We start from the raw sequence: 22,306 nt of genomic DNA, 5'->3' as shown, positions 1-22,306 counted from the left end.
AGAACTTTATCTGGGCTTTATCTAATTGATTTTGATGAGACAAAGATCAGTGCAGATTTAAAATGTGTACAGGAGTATAATAGGTTAAGAAGAGAATACGCTCCACATTTACCTCAATATCCTTTAATTAAAAAGAGTATAGTTGGTCAGAAAAGGAGAAATGAGAAACAATGTAGTGAAGTATTAGAGAAACGAAGAAAAAAAGATGAGACTGTCATTGATAAGAGTCAGAAAAACGTTAGTTCTACAGAGATTGTTGGATTTAAATTTGAAAATAGGTCTGGTGTCAACTGCTATGCAAATGTAGTGGTTAATGTGTTTTTTTTTCTAAAAAAGTTACAGGAACAAATTAGCGAAAATCAGGAGCAAACATTTTGTTGTTCTTTAAATTCTGTGTTTGAAAAATGTACTAGTGGTAATAGTGAAGTAGCAAGTGTTTCAGAAGTAATGAATGTTTTAGATATATGTGCAGAACTAAATCAATTTTCTCAGAATATTCAGCAAGATTGTCAGGAATTTATTATGTATATGCTTACAGTTTTGGAAGAAGAAGGTGTAGGTATTGATAGTCTATTTGGCCTTTCTTATAAATGGGAACATATTTGCGATAATTGCTCTTTTACAAGTACTACTGACATACACACAGAAAGATTTATATATTTAACATTACCAGATTGTAAAACAGTGTCCTTTAATAAACTAGTTAAAGATGCATATCAGAACATGGTCTGTTCTCAATGTAATTCAGAAATGTTATCTACCTTATTTATCCATAGATATGGACAGTATGTTATTTTAATGCTTCAACGATGCAGAGCTGATGGAAGTAAATTGTCAACTTTAATTAAAAATTATGTGGCTTCTCAAATATCTATTTCTAGAAGAACATTTGTATCTGTAGCAATTATTTTTCATGAAGGGTTATCTATATCATCAGGACATTACATAGCTTATTTGAAGAGTACAACTGGTTGGACGCTGTGCAATGATAGTCAATTAAGTTTTAAGAAACGTTTGACTTCTGAGTTAAGAAATTCTTATTTGATATTTTTGCAACCAAAATTTCAGTGAAATTACTTGGTCGAGTCAGAGTAATAGTGTAAAGATATGAAAATGTGTTCTTTAGAAATATGATGTGATTAAGGGTGTTCAAATATGGAAATGAGACTATTATGTGCCAAAGTGATAGCATCAGGTAAGGTTTCCTTAATGTTTCTGGTACAGGATATGTTGGAATTAACTTATACTATTTGGCAACACGGAAAACAATCAGATATGGAAATGTTGACTTACGATAAATGTTTTTAGAGTACACTTACTTGGAAGTTTGTGGAGAGGTAGTAAAAAAAAACGAATTAACTCATATCATTTGGCCTTGCGGAAATGTATGAGATATGTAAATGTGAAATACAGATAAATGTTTCTACAACATACTTACTCGCGAGTTTGTTGAGAGGTACTCAAAAAAACAAGGAATTATCTCATAGTATTTGGCCATGTGGAAAAAAATCAGATATAAAAATGTTGTTTTGAGATAAATGTTTTAAGAACATAGTTGCACGGTTATTTGTGGAGCGGTATTTAAAAGTAACTGGTATACTTTAGTTAGTTTATAATTGTGGAATATGTGGTGTGCTTACTCAAGAAATTGCGAATTAGAGAAAAACATTTAAGACATGTTTTTTTCTAAGTATTTATAGTATATATAGAGATCTTTTATGGGTTTTTTAAATACAATCATTTTGATTGTGTTTTTTTTCCCCCGCTGTTACATGATGATTACTATTGAAATCACTGTTTATAGTGAAAATCAATTTATCTGAAGACAGCAAAAATAAACCAGTAAATATGTTGTTTAAGATATTTTGTTATATTGGATTTGGAAGTATGTATTATAACAGATTTCTTTATTGTCTTCCACAGATATTATATTTTTAAGGTAAGACCAACTAATCAGGTTTTCAGGTTTTAATGTCTTTATTTCGATGATAAAATCATAAAAGACAATTTTGACAAAACATTTAAAAACAGTTTCGAAATCTCCACATTTTACGAAATCTTATAAAAATAGTTATGTCTAAGCGTTAACAGCAGATATACAGTAGATCTAAAATCCACCGTTAAAAAGTTATTAAACCATTGTTGGAGAGAAACAAGACATTAAGTATGACAAATCTTAAAAAATAAGTTTAGCATTTGCTACAAAGCACTATACAGTTTACACATTTTTTAATCATGTGGCAATTAAATTCCTTCTAGCTCTGATTGCCCATGCCCAACCTAAATATTTGGCCAAGCATATCACGGTAAAATCAGATGTGTGTGTTTTTAAAACCCATATTGCGTCCGAGGATTTTTTACAATTCATGCGTTTGAAGATGGGTTTTAGCCATTTCGATCGGGGTTCTCTATATTGGGGACAGGCGAACAAGAAATGGCCCTCGGTTTCCTTGCATCCGGGGCAATGACTGCAAAGATTAGTAGAGTTATTGCCCCAAGATGAAGTAAAGGAATTAAGGGGTAATGAGCCCACCCGAAATTGATGGTACAATTTTTTGTCCATTGGCCTGGAGATAAGATCCCAGTATGTCTCACGGGCCGGAACCAATTTAAAGCTTAAAAAGCGCCCCGTCAGATTTTCAAAACTAGATGCGTGTACCAGAGAAAGGCGAGTTGAGGCCCAAAATAAACCCTTAAATTCCTTTTTCGAGGGGAAATTGTTAGTGCCTGGCGAGACCCACAGATGACTCAGGCCCATATCACACAGGCTCTTTTTCACCGAGCGAAGCCAGGGGATTCGCTCAGAACCCCCAATAGCCTTCACCTCGGTTAACTCCTTTGCAAAAAGTGCCAAATCCTCCGAGGTCCATAAGCGCCTCCAAGTGGACACTACTCTGTATCTTGCCATGTCCGTTATTGGAAGGCAACCCATGTCATGGCAAAGAGGGATCTGTGGAGTTGATTGGGGCAGCCCCACCAGGTTGCGAAGAAACCTGCACTGAATTCTGTACAAGCTCGAAAGGTCCATGAAGCCCCATAACTCTGCCCCATAGAGTGTCGCAGCATTAATTTTAACGTCATAAATTTGTAAAGCGGGGGCAACCCTTTTGGTGATGGATTTCTTTTGCTCACGCAAGAGACAACCGGTCAGTTGGGCCAGTTTTAACTGTTGAGTCTCTATTTGTGGTTTCCAGGACAGTCGGCAATCAAGAGTGACCCCCAGGTACGTCATCATGTCAACTTGTTCCAGGTTAACCCTGTTTAGTTGTACACTACTGCGTATTGGTTTTTTCCTGGAGAAAACCATGAACTTAGTTTTCCCCACATTTATCTGAAGGTCATTTTGATTGCAATATTCCTCAAAGTGATTTAGGGCCCTCTGTAAACCACCCCTCGTCTTTGATAAGAGGAGGGTGTCGTCAGCAAAGATCAACATTGGGAATTTAGTCCCCGCCAGGGACGGTGCATCAGTGTTAATAGACCCAAAGAATTTCACTACCTGATCTATAAAGAGTAGGAATAGGGTGGGAGCGAGAACGCACCCCTGGCGGACTCCTCGCGAAACTGGAAATGAGTCCGTAAATTGCCCTTGTGCCCCCCATCTTACCCTAGCAAAATTGTCTTCGTGTAATCTAATGATCATTTCCACTAATTCCCCCGGCATTCCCAGGTCCCTTAATACCTGCCATAACTTTCCCCTCGGCACCAAATCAAAAGCTGATTTCAGGTCTATGAAAGCAGCGAAGATGGTGCCACCGCCAAGTATGACTACCTTCCAGAAGATCATACAGAACCTCAAGACCTGGTCAATGGTACTTGTACCAGATCTAAAGCCCGCCTGTAATGGGGACAGTATTCCTTCAAGTTCCATCCACCCATGAACCCTCGCCAGGATCATACGAGCAAAAACTTTCTGGAAGCAGTCAATTAGGCTAATCGGGCGATAGTTCCCTGGGTTTGATCTATCTCCCTTTTTATGTATGGGGAGGATCTCTGCCCCCTTCCATGTCTTAGGGATGCGGGCACCTCTCGCTATGGTGTTAGCTATGCTTGTTAAATAAGGTACCCAAAGGCCTATATTAGCTTTGAATAGGTCTGCTGGGATTTGATCCAACCCAGGAGCTTTCCCCCTCTTTGTTAACCCTAATGCAAGCTCCGTTTCCGCTTCGGTAAAAGACATGGTCGCATTGCCAGAGGGTATTTCCGGCAACAGGGTCGATCTGGACATGGGGTCTACAACTACTGGGCAGAATTGGGTGGAATAATGTTTTATCCAGTCTTCCGGGGAAACATGGTTGGACGGAGTACGGTACTCACCATCCTTTCCGCATTTAACAATATCCCAGAATTTAATCTGGTTATTAGATTTACTGGCGTCCAGAAGATCTGCCCAAAAATCATCTTCCCATTCCTTCTTTGCCTCCCATTGAACTCTTTTATACCTTTGCCTGGCAACTTTTACTGCGCTCAAGTCTCTAGATTTAACTTTCTCTATGAGATAACTATGGGCCTCTCTGCACTCTCTGTTGTACCATTTAGCTCTTGGTGCATTCAGGTGCCCAGTGTTAGACTTACATGGTTTTGATAGGATAATTTTAAGCTCGGAGAAACATTTGTCATGTATGCCCATCATTTTATCTAATTCGCCCTGGCCCCTCTCAACAACAACAGACCTCAAATTATTTAGAGCATTCATCACCACGTTTTCAATGTTGGCCTGTATCGTTACATCATTTGATATAATTGACCATTTCAGTCTCCTCCGGTCATTTGATATGGTTACAACCCCATGCCCCCTCGGATCTGGTTCCCTTAATCTTATCAGGTCATACATTTTGAATTTCAGGGACAGGGGGTTATGGTCACTTTCCGGGCGCATTACAATTTCCATATCATCAATTACGCTCCAATATTCTATTTTTATAAAGATGTAATCAATACGACTCTTCCTCACACCATTGTCAAAAGTGGGGTTGGCTCCAATGTCTGATTTGGTGCGACCGTTCACGGCCCTTAATCCCCAAGTGAGGCAAAAAGCTGTCCAATTCAGAGCAGCCTCCGTTGCTTTGACTGGAATTTTATTGGAAAGTTCAGGGATTTTCCACGTGGCATCTTCTTCAGCCCCCCAATTATCCTCCGGCAGATACAATGGCTCAATTGTGCAGTTGATGTCACCTGCTAACATAATGAATGTGCCTTTATTCCAGCCCGTTAATAGAGTGTCTAGGGCACCTATCAACTTAGGGCATCGTCCGCCAGGGAGGCCTCTAGAATATATGTTGATAATGAGCATATCCTGCCCCCCTGCTTTGCTCAACCTTATAGCCAGTATATCAGGGTTATCCACATACAATTCAGAAACTGAGAAACACCAGGCCTGTTTTACCCATATGGTTAATCCCCCTGACGCACGCCCTTTTATACCTTTGATTGCTGGTTTAGAAAAGTTTATAAATCCAGCCATGTAAAACGGAGCTGTAGCCCAAGTTTCCTGCAAAAGCACAACCTCGTATTTGCCTATGAACTCCAACCAGTCCTCAGATACCAGACGGGTCTTGGCTCCAGCAACATTCCAAGACACCATGTGTAAAGTTAATAAATCTATCTCTGCATGGTTGTTGCTGACAGAGAGAGGGGATTGGACACTCGGTAGGCAGGCATCTGTTAATCTGGTTACGTCTTTGTTAGAATTGGCAGCATTTACCCCCCCAAGCCCCCTCTGCGTTCTGGTTTTATTATGGGGCAAGGACAGCAGTCCCTTTGCTGGTTCTGGGGTAGGGGTGAATGAGATGTGCACACCTTCGCTTTCCACTATAGCTAAGTTTGGTGACTGGGTCGGTGCACATAGTCAGTCAACCCATTCTAGGTCTGACAGTGCCTCAAAATGATTATAGAGGGGAGGGTAAAAAGGAGGGTGGTGAGTTGTGGGCTCTCGGGGCCTCCCCCCTTTGACTTTCCATTGATTGGGGCCCATATGATTATTTGAATATAAGTGGGGGTAGAAGTAACCAAGGTGTAAGGTCTGGACATCACCCAAGCGAGCAAATCTGACTTTCCTTTGGATTCTATCCACTACCCAGGGGTCTCTGAATGAAATTAAAATACAGTCCCCATCCAGATCTTTTTCGCCCTTCCCTACCCATTCCACTCTCCTTACATAGAGGATTTCGGTAGGGGATGACGGGGGGAGTGGGCGATGTTTGTTCAACCAGAATAAGACCTTATTCCGCAAGTCCCCTTGAGATTCTTTGGTACCCTCTCTTAGGGGGGCCACTCCTGTTAGTACGATGGTGTATTGTGATGCTTCTGCAGGTAGGTTAACCCTAGGAGGATGTCGTGTATTTCTATTATCTATCCTCTTGTTTCTGTCTGAATAAGGGGTTTTACTGTCCCTACCCATTGTAGGTGTATGTGCTGAGGTATTATTTGGTTGATTTGATGCACCATTCACTAGATGTTTTTTCCCCTGAGCGTTGTTGGCTGCCACTAGATGTTTAGCCTTGGGTGTATCTTTAGTATGGACTCTGCTGACAGTAGTCGATATGGCAGATGTTGTATTTGCCCCTGTTAATGGTTTCTTATTTATATTAGTAGTTGATGTCCCTGCGGGGATGGTTGTGGTCGTCCCCCCTTTTTGGTTAGCTACCACTGTAGAATTAGGGCCCCTTGACTTGATGCCGGCAGCTGTTAAGTTTTGCAAGAGGTCCATATTAATATTGACCGCTGCTTCCAGGACATCTATTTTAGCGGACATTATCCTGGTACTTTCTAAGACCGGAAGCAATAAGGTTTTAAACATTGCTTCCATCTTTGCCAACAAGACGTCGTCACTACTAAGACATGTTGGGCAAGGGTTAGAAGACCCGGAGTAGGCCAATGATGGACAATACACTATTGGGGGTGCTTGGGTGGTCTGGGGTGGAAGGCACTTTTGACATGATCTATTTTAAGTTGTTTTTGTACCTTGTCTTCCTGTGGGCTTGAAACAAGTTTTCTTTTTCGTGAAACCTGGTTAGTGATTGCTGATAGCAGAACGGGAGTACTGGGTACGGTGGGAACGTTTGATTGTGAGGTTCCAGGCGAACTACACTTGTCATACTCAATAAATTGGCTATCCGCTTCTATACTGGTCATGTTATTATCGGAATTCAGTTCCATGATTTCATTAGTCGTGGGTGTTATGGCTTCGACCCCATCCACATGGACTATTACATCGGAGTCTGATGTAGAAATACAGTTAAATGCTGCATTGGTTAAGGGGCTTTTAACACAGGCCAAGGCACCTATTGAGGAGCGTTTCCCAGTGACTAAGTCCAGGGACAATCTGTGCTCAACCAGTTCAATTTCTTTTTCTAATATTCCTGAGGCTCTAGTGATAAAGGCATCTAGGGGGCCTGAAACTACACCATTTGAGGTTTTGATATGCACTAGACGCTGTTTGCCAGATCTCAAGGCCATAGTTAGGAGCTGGTGTTAGAGCCTCAAGATGTTAATACATGTGGTATTATGTATGGCAAAATATCAGGATATGAAATGAACCAGGACTCTAGGCCCAACCCAACCTCGTCCGACCCCGGACGGCCACAGACGGTCCCGCCCTTGTCCCGGGCTTCTCCCGCGCGCTCCCGCGCAGCGGGGATAATGCTTCCCTTTTATTGCAGTGTGATTGGTCAAAAGGGGCGTAGCCGGCAGGGAGAGCAGCCCAGGTGGACACGGGCGCGCGGGGACTCCTGGAGCTTGGAGTCCACCGCTTCACGCTCGCAGCCCTGCCGGTCTCAGAAGAGCAAACAAACCCCTCCCAAAGTCCAGATAACCGCTCCTAGCCGCGAAGCGGCTGAAGCAGGCAGGCAACAACAGGCTCCCTCAGCTCCCTCCTCGGTTCTTTAATCCGTTAGTCCGTCGATATCAGGCAAGTGATTTAACAAGGAATCCACAGATTACAGGGCAGGACGCCGCTTTATCCTTCCAGGTGGGGGCGGAGCCGGCAGGGAGAGCAGCCCAGGTGGACACGGGCGCGCGGGGACTCCTGGTGCTTGGAGTCCACCGCTACACGCTCGCAGCCCTGCCGGTCTCAGAAGAGCAAACAAACCCCTCCCAAAGTCCAGATAACCGCTCCTAGCCGCGAAGCGGGACCCGCGAAGCGGGTCCGGCGAGGCGTTGCGGCTGAAGCAGGCAGGCAACAACAGGCTCCCTCAGCTCCCTCCTCGGTTCTTTAATCCGTTAGTCCGTCGATATCAGGCAAGTGATTTAACAAGGAATCCACAGATTACAGGGCAGGACGCCGCTTTATCCTTCCAGGTGGGGGCGGAGCCGGCAGGGAGAGCAGCCCAGGTGGACACGGGCGCGCGGGGACTCCTGGAGCTTGGAGTCCACCGCTTCACGCTCGCAGCCCTGCCGGTCTCAGAAGAGCAAACAAACCCCTCCCAAAGTCCAGATAACCGCTCCTAGCCGCGAAGCGGGTCCGGCGAGGCGTTGCGGCTGAAGCAGGCAGGCAACAACAGGCTCCCTCAGCTCCCTCCTCGGTTCTTTAATCCGTTAGTCCGTCGATATCAGGCAAGTGATTTAACAACTAATCATATCTGAAAGTTTCGTGTACCTATCTCTTACTCTAATTTTCTTCATCCTCTTCCTTTGATAATGGTGTTTAGATATGGTTATTTTCTTTAACTCATCCTTTTACTTTTACATCGTTTTTGTTAGTATTCTATTCAGTCTTTCTTAGTCTTCAGTTTGTTACCTACGTTGCTTTACAGAGAGTTAGCTTCATTGATGTTTTATTGGCATTGTTTCCTGAATCTTAATTTGTTAGTCTTACTATACCTTACAATTTGTTCCCTTACTCTGCTTTCTTTAATTATGAACACTTTCCAATCTAAAATCTATAGTTTAGTTTTGTCATCCTACTTTATTTTTGTTTATATGTCTCTGTTATACTCCATGTCTGTTTGTATTTTATTTCTCTTCTGTTACTCTACCTTTTTGACTCTTTTTCTCTTAGTGTTGGTTCTTTATTTTATCTATCTCTTTAAGATATGTAGGTACGTTGATCCACATTCTGTCCATCACTGTTGTGTTTGCAATTACCGCTCTAAGTGTACTGGGGATGCTCAGACGTGAGTCCCAGGCACTCCACACCACTGGAATCAAGCTAGCCGGGCTGATGAGAGGTGTTACCTCGAAACCGGGCCGGTCCTCGGATGCTTGTTTCCGTTCTGGGAAGGACATGGCTTTTGTAGTTCGGACTGGACTGTTCCCATGGGGCACAGGGTCAGCGCTGATTTGCATATCGCCATTGTCTAACCCAGGGTGGTGTGGAGTGGAAAAACTATGGATTTGGGCCCAGATCTTTGGACTGGGGTGAATGTGTGACATTGATCCACATTCTGTCCATCACTGTTGTGTTTGCAATTACCGCTCTAAGTGTACTGGGGATGCTCAGACGTGAGTCCCAGGCACTCCACACCACTGGAATCAAGCTAGCCGGGCTGATGAGAGGTGTTACCTCGAAACCGGGCCGGTCCTCGGATGCTTGTTTCCGTTCTGGGAAGGACATGGCTTTTGTAGTTCGGACTGGACTGTTCCCATGGGGCACAGGGTCAGCGCTGATTTGCATATCGCCATTGTCTAACCCAGGGTGGTGTGGAGTGGAAAAACGATGGATTTGGGCCCAGATCTTTGGACTGGGGTGAATGTGTGACATTGATCCACATTCTGTCCATCACTGTTGTGTTTGCAATTACCGCTCTAAGTGTACTGGGGATGCTCAGACGTGAGTCCCAGGCACTCCACACCACTGGAATCAAGCTAGCCGGGCTGATGAGAGGTGTTACCTCGAAACCGGGCCGGTCCTCGGATGCTTGTTTCCGTTCTGGGAAGGACATGGCTTTTGTAGTTCGGACTGGACTGTTCCCATGGGGCACAGGGTCAGCGCTGATTTGCATATCGCCATTGTCTAACCCAGGGTGGTGTGGAGTGGAAAAACGATGGATTTGGGCCCAGATCTTTGGACTGGGGTGAATGTGTGACATTGATCCACATTCTGTCCATCACTGTTGTGTTTGCAATTACCGCTCTAAGTGTACTGGGGATGCTCAGACGTGAGTCCCAGGCACTCCACACCACTGGAATCAAGCTAGCCGGGCTGATGAGAGGTGTTACCTCGAAACCGGGCCGGTCCTCGGATGCTTGTTTCCGTTCTGGGAAGGACATGGCTTTTGTAGTTCGGACTGGACTGTTCCCATGGGGCACAGGGTCAGCGCTGATTTGCATATCGCCATTGTCTAACCCAGGGTGGTGTGGAGTGGAAAAACGATGGATTTGGGCCCAGATCTTTGGACTGGGGTGAATGTGTGACATTGATCCACATTCTGTCCATCACTGTTGTGTTTGCAATTACCGCTCTAAGTGTACTGGGGATGCTCAGACGTGAGTCCCAGGCACTCCACACCACTGGAATCAAGCTAGCCGGGCTGATGAGAGGTGTTACCTCGAAACTGGGCCGGTCCTCGGATGCTTGTTTCCGTTCTGGGAAGGACATGGCTTTTGTAGTTCGGACTGGACTGTTCCCATGGGGCACAGGGTCAGCGCTGATTTGCATATCGCCATTGTCTAACCCAGGGTGGTGTGGAGTGGAAAAACGATGGATTTGGGCCCAGATCTTTGGACTGGGGTGAATGTGTGACATTGATCCACATTCTGTCCATCACTGTTGTGTTTGCAATTACCGCTCTAAGTGTACTGGGGATGCTCAGACGTGAGTCCCAGGCACTCCACACCACTGGAATCAAGCTAGCCGGGCTGATGAGAGGTGTTACCTCGAAACCGGGCCGGTCCTCGGATGCTTGTTTCTGTTCTGGGAAGGACATGGCTTTTGTAGTTCGGACTGGACTGTTCCCACGGGGCACAGGGTCAGCGCTGATTTGCATATCGCCATTGTCTAACCCAGGGTGGTGTGGAGTGGAAAAACGATGGATTTGGGCCCAGATCTTTGGACTGGGGTGAATGTGTGACATTGATCCACATTCTGTCCATCACTGTTGTGTTTGCAATTACCGCTCTAAGTGTACTGGGGATGCTCAGACGTGAGTCCCAGGCACTCCACACCACTGGAATCAAGCTAGCCGGGCTGATGAGAGGTGTTACCTCGAAACCGGGCCGGTCCTCGGATGCTTGTTTCCGTTCTGGGAAGGACATGGCTTTTGTAGTTCGGACTGGACTGTTCCCATGGGGCACAGGGTCAGCGCTGATTTGCATATCGCCATTGTCTAACCCAGGGTGGTGTGGAGTGGAAAAACAATGGATTTGGGCCCAGATCTTTGGACTGGGGTGAATGTGTGACATTGATCCACATTCTGTCCATCACTGTTGTGTTTGCAATTACCGCTCTAAGTGTACTGGGGATGCTCAGACGTGAGTCCCAGGCACTCCACACCACTGGAATCAAGCTAGCCGGGCTGATGAGAGGTGTTACCTCGAAACCGGGCCGGTCCTCGGATGCTTGTTTCCGTTCTGGGAAGGACATGGCTTTTGTAGTTCGGACTGGACTGTTCCCATGGGGCACAGGGTCAGCGCTGATTTGCATATCGCCATTGTCTAACCCAGGGTGGTGTGGAGTGGAAAAACGATGGATTTGGGCCCAGATCTTTGGACTGGGGTGAATGTGTGACATTGATCCACATTCTGTCCATCACTGTTGTGTTTGCAATTACCGCTCTAAGTGTACTGGGGATGCTCAGACGTGAGTCCCAGGCACTCCACACCACTGGAATCAAGCTAGCCGGGCTGATGAGAGGTGTTACCTCGAAACCGGGCCGGTCCTCGGATGCTTGTTTCCGTTCTGGGAAGGACATGGCTTTTGTAGTTCGGACTGGACTGTTCCCATGGGGCACAGGGTCAGCGCTGATTTGCATATCGCCATTGTCTAACCCAGGGTGGTGTGGAGTGGAAAAACGATGGATTTGGGCCCAGATCTTTGGACTGGGGTGAATGTGTGACATTGATCCACATTCTGTCCATCACTGTTGTGTTTGCAATTACCGCTCTAAGTGTACTGGGGATGCTCAGACGTGAGTCCCAGGCACTCCACACCACTGGAATCAAGCTAGCCGGGCTGATGAGAGGTGTTACCTCGAAACCGGGCCGGTCCTCGGATGCTTGTTTCCGTTCTGGGAAGGACATGGCTTTTGTAGTTCGGACTGGACTGTTCCCATGGGGCACAGGGTCAGCGCTGATTTGCATATCGCCATTGTCTAACCCAGGGTGGTGTGGAGTGGAAAAACGATGGATTTGGGCCCAGATCTTTGGACTGGGGTGAATGTGTGACATTGATCCACATTCTGTCCATCACTGTTGTGTTTGCAATTACCGCTCTAAGTGTACTGGGGATGCTCAGACGTGAGTCCCAGGCACTCCACACCACTGGAATCAAGCTAGCCGGGCTGATGAGAGGTGTTACCTCGAAACCGGGCCGGTCCTCGGATGCTTGTTTCCGTTCTGGGTAGGACATGGCTTTTGTAGTTCGGACTGGACTGTTCCCATGGGGCACAGGGTCAGCGCTGATTTGCATATCGCCATTGTCTAACCCAGGGTGGTGTGGAGTGGAAAAACGATGGATTTGGGCCCAGATCTTTGGACTGGGGTGAATGTGTGACATTGATCCACATTCTGTCCATCACTGTTGTGTTTGCAATTACCGCTCTAAGTGTACTGGGGATGCTCAGACGTGAGTCCCAGGCACTCCACACCACTTGAATCAAGCTAGCCGGGCTGATGAGAGGTGTTACCTCGAAACCGGGCCGGTCCTCGGATGCTTGTTTCCATTCTGGGAAGGACATGGCTTTTGTAGTTCGGACTGGACTGTTCCCATGGGGCACAGGGTCAGCGCTGATTTGCATATCGCCATTGTCTAACCCAGGGTGGTGTGGAGTGGAAAAACGATGGATTTGGGCCCAGATCTTTGGACTGGGGTGAATGTGTGACATTGATCCACATTCTGTCCATCACTGTTGTGTTTGGGTTATCTATATCATCAGGACATTACATAGCTTATTTGAAGAGTACAACTGGTTGGACGCTGTGCAATGATAGTCAATTAAGTTTTAAGAAACGTTTGCCTTCTGAGTTAAGAAATTCTTATTTGATATTTTTGCAACCAAAATTTCAGTGAAATTACTTGGTCGAGTCAGAGTAATAGTGTAAAGATATGAAAATGTGTTCTTTAGAAATATGATGTGATTAAGGGTGTTCAAATAAGGTTTCCTTAATGTTTCTGGTACAGGATATGTTGGAATTAACTTATACTATTTGGCAACACGGAAAACAATCAGATATGGAAATGTTGACTTAAGATAAATGTTTTTAGAGTACACTTACTTGGAAGTTTGTGGAGAGGTAGTAAAAAAAACGAATTAACTCATATCATTTGGCCTTGCGGAAATGTATGAGATATGTAAATGTGAAATACAGATAAATGTTTCTACAACATACTTACTCGCGAGTTTGTTGAGAGGTACTCAAAAAAACAAGGAATTATCTCATAGTATTTGGCCATGTGGAAAAAAATCAGATATAAAAATGTTGTTTTGAGATAAATGTTTTAAGAACATAGTTGCACGGTTATTTGTGGAGCGGTATTTAAAAGTAACTGGTATACTTTAGTTAGTTTATAATTGTGGAATATGTGGTGTGCTTACTCAAGAAATTGCGAATTAGAGAAAAACATTTAAGACATGTTTTTTTCTAAGTATTTATAGTATATATAGAGATCTCTTATGGGTTTTTTAAATACAATCATTTTGATTGTGGGTTTTTTTCCCCGCTGTTACATGATGATTACTATTGAAATCACTGTTTATAGTGAAAATCAATTTATCTGAAGACAGCAAAAATAAACCAGTAAATATGTTGTTTAAGATATTTTGTTATATTGGATTTGGAAGTATGTATTATAACAGATTTCTTTATTGTCTTCCACAGATATTATATTTTTAAGGTAAGAACAACTAATCATATCTGAAAGTTTCGTGTACCTATCTCTTACTCTAATTTTCTTCATCCTCTTCCTTTGATAATGGTGTTTAGATATGGTTATTTTCTTTAACTCATCCTTTTACTTTTACATCGTTTTTGTTAGTATTCTATTCAGTCTTTCTTAGTCTTCAGTTTGTTACCTACGTTGCTTTACAGAGAGTTAGCTTCATTGATGTTTTATTGGCATTGTTTCCTGAATCTTAATTTGTTTGTCTTACTATACCTTACAATTTGTTCCCTTACTCTGCTTTCTTTAATTATGAACACTTTCCAATCTAAAATCTATAGTTTAGTTTTGTCATCCTACTTTATTTTTGTTTATATGTCTCTGTTATACTCCATGTCTGTTTGTATTTTATTTCTCTTCTGTTACTCTACCTTTTTGACTCTTTTTCTCTTAGTGTTGGTTCTTTATTTTATCTATCTCTTTAAGATATGTAGGTACTCTTAGTCTGTTTATTTCAGAGACTATTTGTTTTGTGTATTATCACTGATCATACTCTTATTTTGCCTGTCACTTTAGTTTCCTTTAGACTGTCATTGTTTGAGTGCTTTTATTTCTTTGAAAATATTCTGTCTTGGTCTCTTTCTGTGCCTCTGTCTTCTTTTCTTTCACTTTCTGCTTCAATCACTTCTACTTTGTTTTGTTTAATGAAATAACACTATAACCATATTTTTACTTATCTTTCACAGATACCATGTTTTTCAAATTTTTCAATATTTTCTTTGTTACTATTGCTTAGGTAAGTATAAATAATAAAAATACTTTTTACACCCTGTGTTATTTCTTTGAGTATCATGGTCATATTAGTGTTGTGTTTTATATAAACATTTCCATGGAGGATTGGCTGCACGGTCACAAGGAGTGTCTAAAAAATTAATTTAAGAAATCAACAACATTTCAGTCAGTCAGTTCACTAATGCGGATGTGTGAAAATATTGCAGGTAAATGATATGTGTTACAGAACTTTTCAGGAAATTATCAAAGGAATTTTATTCTGCATTTTTGATTTTAAAAGGCAAGATAGTGCAGAAAAAATTGTCTTATTAGTATGTAGCTGATGCTAACGGCAGTTAGTGACAACTAATGATAGATAATGAGTATATTGGGATGTGCTTTGTTTGTCTGTGAAATTTAATATAATTGACATAGAAAGTTAACATTGCAAGATGTAAGTGACTGTAAACAGTTGCTAACATTACTATTTGTTTTTACTCACTTTTGAACATATTTGTGCTATATTTGAAAATGATCAAAATCAAATAGTTGCCCCTGAGCAAAAAAAGTGGTCCACATTCAAGAGGCGTGGTCCATATTTAATGGGTGTGGTCCATATTCAAGGGGTGTGCCCTTTCATGAAACATCATTTGCACATACAAAGCATGAAAGTGGGAGGACACTGTTCTTCTATAGGGCACAGGGCCAAGGTGCTAATGGGAATATGCTGAGCAACTAAAAAAAATAGGAAGGCCCCTTTGTCACAAAATTATTTTAGCCGTTCAGCACAGGAGCACCTGAAAAGCAGAATAGCCGGTGGTATTACTAACCTACTTAGTCCTTCCCAGGCCTTTAGCTTAGGAGCACTTGAAGAGAGGTAAGGCCCCTGCAATTAGGTAATTAATTAGTCCTACAGGCCTCGGGAAAATGTCCTAGCAGGGGACCACAAAACACAGCCAGGTAGGCAGAGGGAGGTTGAGGTGAAGCTGGTGCATGGGAAGTACCATCCCAGTGTGTTCTGTCAGATTAAGTCTTTACCATTTACTGTAGTATTATCCTTGTACTTGTGTATGGTACTCTTTTGTTACTTGCACACTTCAGTTTTTGTAGGTATCACACTGTATGCTACCTTCTACTTTTGTTTACTTTACATACTTGCTGCATGGGCTGCATGGGCCCTAGGGGGGCTTAGGTGAAAATGGCTCAAAGGCCTGAGAAACACCTACCCCCTAGGGAGGTCGATTCTTGAAAACAATCATCCCTCCCCAGCCCAGCCTTAGCTTTATTGCTTGGTAGGGCAGGGGTGTTCAGCCGCACAGAGAGGTTGCTTTTATTTTCCCTGTCTGTCTCCGTGTACTCTGTGGGTCGGCTTTTTTTTCTCCCCTTTCCAAGTGCAGTCTGTGTGGACTGGGGCAGGGGAGAAAAAAACCGCCCACAGAGAGCACTGAGGCACTGGCCTTTCAGCCCATCTCTGAATGTCCGCCTTGGTAATCCGCCCCTGACTTTTAGCACTGTTTTAAAAAAGGAAGGAGTGTTTTCAAAGGAGGTGTTGGTTGTTATTGTGTAGGCAGATTAAAGCATCTAAACTACAAATATGCGTGTAGTATAGTGTGGTGCTCGACTGGAGGTATGTTGTTTGTCTTATTGCATGCAGATATGTAGTTTAGGAAATACCTTCACACAAATAACAAGCAAACACTATTACCTTTGAGATTAGGTCCTACTTCCTTTATGTACATAAGCAGTAACCATGGTATTGTTGAATATGTTAATAAAAAGACTGCTGTTTTAAATTTATAAGATAATCAAAGAACGTTATTCTGATTTAATAATTTTGTTTTATAAACTATTTTAAAGAAACTGTTTCATAATAAGCCTTGATGGTAGTTTAACTTTTTTTATCTAAAACAATGTCTTCTGTTTATTGAGGCAGAAAGCTCCTTTGAGAATTCCAATGCGTGGGACGGGTGCTCCTGCTGCAGTATAATTCAAGGCCGTTTCAGGATGGACTGTCAGCGTTATCACAGGGGAGGAGCGCGCAGCTTTCTGAGATGGATACAGTTACACATAACAGAGTACTGACGTCTGTGCAATTTACAGACGGTTAGGCATCCTAGTGTGCGTCGTGTTTTTGGCACCTCATTAAGGCGGACTGGGGAGCCGTGGTGCACAGTTCGGGAATCACTAGTTTTAGAATTAAAGTTTGATAATTGTATCACTCCTAAGCGTTAAAGATCGCCGCTGGTCTACGAAAAATTATTGGAAGTAAGCCAACATAGTGATAATTTTTGCTAGTTGTATACGGTAAGTAGATTGCTAAAGGCAAAAAACGGCACATAAAATGAAAATAGAAGAAGGTCTATGATTTCACTTCTAATCATGAGAGTGCATGTTAGCAGAGAATTACAAAAGAGGCAGTCTTAACGTAATTTTAATACATATGTGATAGTACTCCTGTAACAGTGTGCGGCACTTAATATTGCCGCGTGAAAACAAGCGTTGCTTTTATGCACTAATGTGTGCTTTGTAAATATGAGAGGGGGTTGATTTAGTTTTATTTTCCACACCTCCACGTTAACGCTGCCAAATGCTTCATCACAGCTACCCGTGGCACTCGTATGATAAACAAGTTTATTTAAACTGTTTTCCTAACAGGAGTCGTGTACGAGAGAGTATTTTTGCCTTTAAACAGGTTTTGCTTATAGTTTAACATACCCCTACTATGCATGTCATTAACTGTCTGTGCGGCACAAATGCAAAGTGCTTTTACCGCAGGCGGTGTTATCACGTTCTTATAAAGATGTTGACGAATATTTACAAAGATTCAAAAGAGTTTAACGCTGCCTTGAACGGCAGGAAGTTGCCGATATAGAGGCGAAAACGGCGTCCATAATATGCCTTATAAATTGCAGTGGAACGTCATGTTAGATATAAAGGCATATAACATACGTTTTATTTTGAATTTTTAAAAACATAGGGGCATATTATAATGGACAGTTGATACATTTAAGCCGCTTTTACCAACAGGAAATTGGCAATAAAGCGGCGATAATGGGTTTCATAATTTGCTCTATGGAAATCCTATGAAAGCCCATGTAAGATGCGAAAACATGTAATATGGGCTACGCTAGGAATTTCATACAGCATATTATCAAGTCCATTATCGCCGGTTTATCGTCAGTTTGCTGTCGATAGAAGCGGCGATATTGTATCGTCTATCCTTGATAATATGGCTCATATTATGAAGGCGATTATCGGCGCTTGTTTAACAGCGTTATGCCGATTAAAGCGAAGTGAAATTATCACGTCTTTATAATATGTCCCAAGTTTTGCCGCATTCTTTAATTATTGTTCCTAAAATGCGGCAATAATTTAGCTTATGAATAGAGCTCTTTTTGGTACAATGAGGTAGTTCTGAAAAGAACTGTTTTTTTTTTTTTGGAAAAAGTTTTTCATTCTTTAAAATTTGTGAAACAGGAACCAAATTTTTAAACTGTAAAACAGGAACATTTGAAGTTGTAAAAAAATTAGATGCATTTGAACATTTTATGCTGATTAAATCTTCTTTCAATAAGAATGACGCTTTGCTCTCCGTACACAATTAATCCTTCGCACTTGTTGCATTTTATATGCACTTCGTTTAAAAATGGTTTCAACTCCATCTGTTCAAGCGATGCAGATGTAGATCGTCTGCTCGATGAAGTACTGGCCTGAGATGGTGGCAGTTGTGTGGCCAGATCTCTTGTCGCTGCTTTTGCATATTGAACAGGGTGGACTTGGCTCATATGCCTCTTCATAGTATGAATTGAAAAAGAATATTTTTTGGTTGGATTTCCTCTAGAAAGTACGGAGCCACAAATTGTGCACGTTACTTTCGGAACATTTACTTTTTTTTGCCCCTCAGGAAAGGTAAAAAATTGCCAAATAAAAGATTCCTTTTTTTTTTTTTTAAAGGAAGATAACCATTTCCTTCAGATTCCGGAGAAGAATTGGCTGCGGCCGCCATTTCAGCAAAGTGTCTGGAAATATGAAAAAGGTTGTTCTCTCTTCAGCGCCAAATAGATAGTGAGGGAAGTTGGTGGTTTCTGGAAAATTGCGGAACAGAAACTACTATGAACCAATAGGAAGTGTTCTTTTCAAGTCACATGATTTGGCATGCGCGTATTAGGACGTATACGCGGTGACGGAATCCGGACACGTACGTGAATTAGAAGTATCGGTTTAATTTAATGAAGTTTTAAAATGTGAAAATGAGGAAAGGTATACATTCTCAAATATTAAATACCTTCATATGGGGTCACAAGAACAATGCCGATAAAGTATCAAACTTTTTTAATTGTTTCAAAACACCGGGGTGCGCGCACTCTGTCGCGCACCTCGGAACGTTTTTTAACATCTGACAAGTCTGTAAACGGTGAAATGAACGTAAGGTAAAGACTTTGTAAAGCTTTTGAGACTTGCAAGGAGTTCCTAAGCAATTCTGACAGTGAAAAAAACTTTATAATACTATGAAAGCATTTCTTGAAAATCTATAATAAAACTATAGAATACATTTAAAAAATATTTTATATTTCGCAATTAATAAAAGCTAAGAAATATAATGAAAAAATATAACTTATAAACAGTTTATAGTTAACGAGTAGCCTTTAAAAAACCTATGAAATTCACTGAAAAAACCATAGGTTTTACATACGTTATAGTTAGGAAGTAGCATTTAAAAAACCTATGAAATTCATCGAAAAAACCATAGGTTTTACACCAGTTGTAGTTACCAGGAAATTTTACTCGCATAAAACCATTGAAATTCCCACGTTATAGTTAGTTGGACTCACTATAACTTGCGCGTGCAATGCACTGCTGATGACGTCACATATTACATCACTCATGACGTGGTCAGTGACATCACTCATGACATCACTGATGACACCATCCTTGCGACAGAGTGACAGACCTCTTTTCACTGTAATGTAACCCTTGAAACACATATTCAAAAATAGAAACTAAAATTTACAAAAAAATTGAGATACCCATACCAGTTACAACAACCAATTCACTAAATCCACCATCTATATACACATCCACTCTTTCACCAACAGTTCTATGTAGTCACTCATACATATACTCACTCATCATATATAGTGATACACCTATATATCCTGTTACACAACGACAGTCATCCAAAAGATACTCTCACACATACTCACACATGCAAATAAACTATTAAACATCCATTTATTTGCATATACAGCTATACACACACTACCACTTTACTTCTAAGGAAAATTACACATACTTATTCTCTTAAACAATCACTTATAGAAACACATACTTATTTAAACAGGAACTCTTACAATCGCTCACTCTCACATATACTCACTTATATACATCAATATTCACATATACTAGATTAAAACATATGTAGTTACAGAAAAAGACACTAGTGAGACAGTGATTCACTCACTAACATACATATATACACACTCATCCACCCATACAGTTCTGCACATATGCTGTATTTAAAACACATACAGAGAGTCAGTCATTCATGCATCTATGTGCTAAGTAACAACCCCACCAAACATATAGACACTCATATTGATATTAAAAAAAACATCTAATAACCCATATACCTACACATGTAGCTACTCACCAACCCATGCAGCCACTTATACACAAAGTGAAACATTAATACATATGTTTAAAAATCTAAACATTACTCACTAATATTTATTTTTCAGAAAGACACACATTCACTGGATGGTGTCATCAGTGATGTCATGAGTGATGTCACTGACCACGTCATGAGTGATGTAATATGTGACGTCATCAGCAGTGCATTGCACGCGCAAGTTATAGTGAGTCCAACTAACTATAACGTGGGAATTTCAATGGTTTTATGCGAGTAAAATTTCCTGGTAACTATAACTGGTGTAAAACCTATGGTTTTTTCGATGAATTTCATAGGTTTTTTAAATGCTACTTCCTAACTATAACGTATGTAAAACCTATGTTTTTTTCAGTGAATATATATATATCTGCATATCTATATAAATACAAATATAAATGCATGCATACATATACATATATGCATATATATGCATGTTATGTACATGAAAGTTTGAAAAACACTAATAAAATCAAAGTTAAAAAGCCACCTAATTACAAACAGAATTGACTTAACTTAAACCAGGGCGAGAAAAGATATTAGCCTAGTCCAATCTGAAGAGGAGTAATGCCTGGACTGCAGTTTTCTGGGCTTCCCTGTGCAAGAAGTTAGGGAATGTTCTTAACATCCTAAGAATCCAGCAGGAGGTCTAAACTTCTGCTGAGATCTGAGATTTGAAGGATAGATGTGTACCCATGTGCAGCCCAAGGATAGATGTGTACCCATGTGCAGCCGTAAGTGTTTAGCCACCTACAGGGGGAGGCGAGGTGCAAGTACTCGACCAGGTCCCTGACCATCCGAACAGGGGGTTGGCATCAAACAACAAGACCTCAGTTTTTACCCGGCTACATTGCAAACAGTTAACCTTAAGCCATTGCATCACCTGTAGCATGCAAGCTGTAAATTTTGATTTAGCTTCTGATGCATTGTTGTCATAGGTTAGCAGAAGCTGGGTGTCAGCTGCATAGGAAATCACCTGGATGCCGAATTATTCAATTAGGTATGTCAGCGGGGTCATATAAATATTAAAAAGTATGTGGCTCAGGGCTGAGCCCTGATGGACTCCACACTTGTGAATCTTTCCAGCAGAGAAGAACGGCTGAAGCCACACGTCCTGAAAGGAACCTAGCCAGGCTAGGGCAGTCCCCTCGACCCCAATAGAGGTGAGGTGTTGTAACAGGATTTCATGTGAGATTGTGTCAAACGCCGCAGAGAGAACTAATAAAATTAGAGCAGCGTTGTGGCCAGACCCCAGTGTAAATTTAATAGAGCCTGCTATTTCCTCTGTGCTATGGTGAGCCCTGAAGCCTATTTGTGAGAGGTGGAGGAGATTGTGAGTGTACAGGTATAATGAAAGTTGGGTGTTTACGGTCTTCTCAACAATCTTATCAAAACCCCGGGAGCAGCTAGATGGGTTTGAAGTTAGAGAGGATTTATGGGTCTGCATTCACATTTTTGAGGTGGATGGGTGACATTTGCCCTTTTCCAGCATGAAGGGACTATCCCTGATCATAATGAAGATGAGTAGTGATCCTGATATGATGGTCTGAAGCTATCCCCTAATTACAACACGACATGAGGGAGGAAAGAATCTGAAGGTGGGGGGGGGGCAGATTTGCATTTGTCAAAGAAACCCCTCAATCCTTCTAGTCGGAGGATTGAACTGCAACAGTTTCCCCTGAGCAGGTGTCATTTTTAGATTTAGAGCTTTGCCAGCAGGCTTATTGCCCATCATTTTTTAATGGTTATCATGTATCTTTCTTTGAAATGTTATCTTCGAATAACATACTCAGCCTGGTGCACAGGGATGCATTTTTTTCACAAGAGGGTGCAGTTACTTTTGAATCCATAAAATCAGACATCATTTTGAACATTTCTTTAGTGTTATTGCTCGA

This window comes from Lissotriton helveticus, chromosome 2_1 (assembly GCF_964261635.1).
Source record: "Lissotriton helveticus chromosome 2_1, aLisHel1.1, whole genome shotgun sequence".
Taxonomy (NCBI): Eukaryota; Metazoa; Chordata; class Amphibia; order Caudata; family Salamandridae; genus Lissotriton; species Lissotriton helveticus.
Note: the sequence above shows the minus strand (reverse complement) of the source record.